Source organism: Odontesthes bonariensis, chromosome 9 (assembly GCF_027942865.1).
Source record: "Odontesthes bonariensis isolate fOdoBon6 chromosome 9, fOdoBon6.hap1, whole genome shotgun sequence".
In the NCBI taxonomy this organism is placed as follows: Eukaryota; Metazoa; Chordata; class Actinopteri; order Atheriniformes; family Atherinopsidae; genus Odontesthes; species Odontesthes bonariensis.
In genome coordinates, this window is record NC_134514.1 from 35,449,633 (window position 1) to 35,455,207 (window position 5,575).

Genomic DNA, 5,575 nt, shown 5'->3' on the forward strand with positions numbered 1-5,575 from the left:
TAATATTTTTCATTCACAGATGAATCCGAAATGGCATCCGGGCAACCTGACCCGCGCGACGAATACGCGGCCCGTCAACATCCGAAGCCTCTGCCTCTGCCTCTGCCCCCCGGTCTGCAGCGTCACACCGGCCAGCCGTGTTAACCACAGAGGTCCTAGAAAGACAAACATAGATCGTGAAGTGGATGATGGCTTTAACACACACCATGCAATCTATCGACAGTACATTGAAAGACATAAATGAAACACTGAAGTCACAGAATAAATGCTGAAAGAAATCGTCGTTCTCCTTTCTTTTTTCCTTGAATAACAGAATGCTTACCAAAAGTCAGAATAGCTGAATACGTTCCTCTCTCCTCCTGAGCGCTCTTGGCTGTGCAGGCTGGTGGAAGGGATCTCTGGGTACGGGGTCCTCTGGATGTACATCTGGAAATGGCACTCCATTATTTTGGGCAATGTTATGGAGATCCCCGCATGCAATAATAATATTACATACCTTTTTGGGCGTATAGGGTTCCCCCCGCAGCCGAGAGACAGATCCAGCTTTAGGAGCCCTATACACCTCCCCACAGTGGCACGCGTGCGCGAATGCGCAGTGTTAAAGCGCCTCTCCTGTTCGGTGTGAGGGTGCACGGTTGAATAATGAGCCATCACTCTTCCAATTACGGAGTTGTACTTGTTTAATTTATTTAATTTGCGTTTATGTTTATATTTATGTTGAAGTCAAATAAAACATGGGCCTTCTTTAAAGTGATAAGTCTGTCATTTTAACCAAGGGATTTGTTCAGTGGTGTAGTCTACCTTTTTGAGGTGGGTATACTGTATAGTTGGCCAGTCATTTGCCCGTGGTACCAAACTTGTTAGGTCCCAGAGGTTTTGTTTGTGTGGGTTTTCTTTTGTTTGTTTTTTGGTTGCCTGCTGCTTCCTAGTCCATCCTCCAGAGGTTCACAGCGAGCAGTGCTCTGGAAGGTGCGGTGGTGGAATCTGTCGCACCTGCGGCTAATTGAGACGGGGCGGAGAAGGAGTATTTATACGGCGGCGGAGGAACACTCAAACGCCTGAGTGTTAACCTGGAATGGTAACAGTTTTCTCGAGCTAGGCCCTTTGAATAATTGACTCTTAGTAACTCTCTCCCTGTCGTGTCTCTTCATCGTCAGATTTATCCGTTGTTCCTCAGAGAAGATCTGAAGATTCAGACTGCCTGGAATTCCCCGAGTGCTCCTCCACTACACCGCTGGAAGAACCCGTCGGACGCTAGGACCTCAGCTGTCCCCTCGACCTGGAGGATCTCCTCCCGCAGACCTTTCCCTCTAACACCGCAGAAAATACCGGCTGCAAGCCCGAACCCCGCCCTTGGATTTCTCCCCGGATACCTTCCGCCCTTCCTCCGTGAGCAGCTCGCCTGTCCGCCCTCCACCGACGTCCGCCCGCTGGATTTGCGGGTTCGGATTCCCGCAGGAAAAGCCGAGCAGGCAACTACTTCAACTTCCCGCTGATTCCCTCTCACAAAGTAAGATCTTGGCTATCAGTTCCCTGAGAGGAATCACTCCTCCCGGACCCACATTAACTACTCTCACTCTCCTCGACAGTTGTGTTCCTGCCAGTCCACACCCCGTTTCCAGAGATCCCACTTATCCTCTTTTTCTTGTAATAAACTTTATTATTGTGATTACTGTTCTCCTGATCGTGTTCTTGCATGTGGGTACGTTACTTGGCACCCATTATGACAAAACTAGGGGTCGGGACTCGGGACCCCTCGGAACCAATAGTAGCCCCTTAATGCACGCCGTACCTCCAGTGGCGCGCTGTAATAGTCATTGAAAAGTAATAAGTACCATAGTACTACAATACTATGACATAACACAGTTCAGATGAAAAGCCCTCTAAAAACTATGACAAAAAATAGGCCAATGTAAAGTTTCATTTTTAAGCATTTTCATCTATGACAATCAAAAATGTTACTATCAAGTAGGCCTTCAGCAAGTCAAGCCCAAACAAAATGAAATGAACTGATTTTTAAATGTAGGCCTATAGAAATATAGCCTGTTTTGTAAACTCATCACATGCACTAAAGGTTTTTGCATCTGACATTATATCGCAGTAACAGTGTAGTAGATAATGTAATTACCATTGCCTAAGTACAGATACATCTCCCCATCCATGCATACCATGGCGATAGCATGGTTCTGGCTAGTAAATAAAGTTTAGTTTATGATAGATAAATTACTTAATCCAGACAGCCAATGTACATATCATCATGTAGACCATATAGCGATTAGGAGTTATTCCCAAAGAAGAATCCCAGATAAACAAACGTCTAGAATTTTAAACTAAGTAAGCAAACGTGGATCAGAGTAGCTAGCTTGCTAGTATTGAGAGAAGAACGAAAGCTAGACTACAGCATGACTAGCCTGTGTTATTGCCATGTTATGTCCACAAATTAAACAACCTAGAAGGGTAACTTGGTAGCAATACTAGTCTCATAAAAAGCGTGAATTATGTTTTTGACTCAACTTAACTTACTTTCGGAAACGTCAGGTCGGGCAACCTTATTAAAAAAGTTCCTAAGGTCTTGCTGTCCCTTGCGCCTGGCCATGATCCTCGTCGTCCCCAACTAAAAACCTGGAACGCTGCTGCTTTGTTTAACCTGGCAGCTCACGGTCGACTACCTAGCGAAATTCACTGGCATGTTTTCATCACGCATTGAGGCTTTTCAAATAATAATGATCATCATCATAATAATATATTGTAACGACCCAGAATGAGGGTAAAAGCACACGGACTGGCTTGTTTCCTCCTCTCCCTGTCAATCACTGGACCGCAGGTCATGTCACTCAGGTGTGGGCTGGTGATTGGGGGAGAGGAGTGGGCGTGGGCCAGTCTGTGTGCAGGTCTGGTGTTCTCCTGGGGCTGGTTGCGGAGCAGGACTGAGAGTCACTCGTGTTCTGCGATTGTACTTCTTGTAATAACTTAATAAAGAGCCGTTCGGCAACCGCCGGTCTCAGAGCCTCCGTGAAGTCATTATAATATGTTCACGAAAGTTAGACAACGTGTTAATAAATCACTACCATACCTGTCAACAGCCATGGAAAAGTGTGCCCTGGAAATGCAAACTCTCGGGTTGAGATGATGAGATGATAATTCCATAATCCGATCAGAATGGTGAGAACATGGAGAACATATTGTATCAGCCCATTCCAGATGTACAATGACTTTTCGTAGAAGCCTCGACTTTACAAAGTCCTTTCCTTAGCCACTAAGCACCTACGTACGCACCCCATGATAGATTTTTGTTTTGGCTGACAGCGAGACATAAAAAACGCGTCTGATTGGTTGGAGATTTACTGACTGCCGCAATTTCCGAATGAATGCAATTCTGAAGTGTTGTCGTTGTATTGTTAAATTATAACAAGGCTTCCATGAAAAGTGGTAGTTGATGAAACGTGGCTGTGCTATTCTAAATATTGAAAAACGAATTTTAGGTGGGTATACTGAGCATTTTAGGTGGGTATACGGAAATCCCCCCAAAAAAGAGGTGGGTATACGCCGTATACCTGCGTTCAACGTAGACTACACCACTGGATTTGTTGCGACTCCTGAGCACGCACTAGTGACGCTGCTGTATTGCAGTCACCGCAAGTCAAAATGGAAAAGTGCGTACACCGGCCTCAGACCTGTCGTGGCGATTTCATCTTTCCTGCGCTCACGATGGATTTGATAAATGCCAACCTTTGCGCAGAAAAGAACTTACACACGACCTACGCACGTTTTTCGTCTTACGCAAGTTTGATAAATGAGGGCCTATATGTTATTGCCACATAACTCTCCCCTTTCTTCCCAGCTAGGAGTGCTAGAAGAGTAGCAAAAGAACAGGTACTTCAAGCAGTTATCCCACACCGTTCCACTACACACGCTCATTGAAGAGAGGACATTTCACAGCAAACACTTCCAAATGAATCACTGCACACTAGGGCCGGCAAGGTATATGTATTCGTACCGAACCGTCACGGTACGGGGGTCACGGTTCGGTACGCGCATTTCCACGCAGAATACACACGGTACAGAAGTTTTCTGAACGCGGAACTGTTATTTTACAAGAGTTTCCTTCAGGACCCATTTAAACACTGCCACAAGCAAGCTCTGATTGGTCCGTAGAGATATACGCTTTCGGACAAAGTAGTTATAAGAGCACACAGAGAGTCAGGATCAAGCGCAGGTGATACTTCTTCGTTTCATGAAGGAAGAAAGGAGAGCAGCGCGCCGCAGACAAAGGAGACAACGTGTAAGTTTGACTTATTAAACACGCGCCGGTTCTGTCTGTGTGGTATGATGAAACATTTCAGCCATGATAGCATGACATGGGGCGTAGCTACCGACCACCACACACCTCCGTCAGATGTGTGTGTGTTCTATAGAACCATGAAAAGACCCGACCAATTACGTCTCCCAAATGTATTTCAACAACCCCTGGATAGAATACATGCAGAGCAACAAAAATTACCGAAGCAATTGGAATTTACATTGCATCTGCTATGCGCCCATATTCCACTGTAGAAGAGGCAGGATTCAGATATTACATGTGCTCGAAGCTCCTTCGGCACTGTACCGAAAATGTACCGAACCGTAGGGTCCGTACCGAACCGTTTGTACCGTTCCACCCCTACTGCACACGTTTGTCACTTCATGAACCACAGCACACCGTACCCAGTGAACGCACCCTTGGGGCACTCCCTAGCCACTGTAGGGGGGTATAGACAACGGTAGGAATTTAACCCAGAGTGGCACTAATTACCTGCCATACAATGTCACGGCGAGACGCAGGGGTAGTGGTTGCTGCCTGCACAGTGGGATGAGGAAGTTCAATGTCCGCTCTCGGGCGGGGGCTGCGACCGAGAGAATCAGCTACTGTCTTCAAACCTCCCTGGAACACCACCGGTGGGGTCCGAGCAACAGGGCAGCGGCACGGCTGTCCGTGGTGGCGCTGCGTCTCCAGGAGCGGGCGCCCCGAAATGCTCCTCCACGGCGTCCGGCAGCTGCCAGGGAAAAAGGGAGAATCAGCAGTGGTCTCTTCTGTTAGTGGGGTTTCACTCACACACACGGGGGACGCGGGCCTTTACACTTTCCTTCACTCAGGAAATTGTGAGTGTTGTATCGGGTCTCTCGGCCTTCCCCACGATCGCCCCTGCCTGGTCCGAGTCTATCTCCGTCCTGTCGCTCTGAACGGGCGAGCTGGATCGCTCACCGTTGCTGGCCTTCCTCAGGCTCCCGACTCCTCGTCCGCTCCGCTGGCTTGTCCCCAGAAAACCGATCTCCTGTGTTCTCCCTTGCCTCTCTTTTCTCCTCAGGAGACGCCGGCACACCTCCCTCTACGCCAATCAGCGCGCTCACCTGGAGAGCCCGCCCTGTGGCCGACCAATCAGCCACCAGTCTCAATCGTCAGACTCATTACTATCAGCTGTGGACGAAAAGCACACACCCCCCCCCCCACAGTCCTCAATGTATGAGTAAAAAGTCCAAGTTGCATCAGTCCATGTACAAAGTTATTGTGGTTAATGCAAGTCCACCACACATCAGT

At 47.8% G+C, this 5,575-nt stretch overlaps 1 long non-coding RNA gene across 1 annotated transcript; it reads right to left on the reverse strand.

The window, feature by feature from the left end:
• Positions 1-5,318, reverse strand: LOC142388945 (uncharacterized). The gene is made up of 3 exons (XR_012770353.1): positions 4,793-5,318; positions 323-426; positions 1-155 (listed from the first exon to the last, which is right to left on the reverse strand). It is a non-coding gene; the product is annotated as an uncharacterized LOC142388945 (long non-coding RNA).
• Between the last annotated feature and the right edge of the window lie 257 nt (positions 5,319-5,575).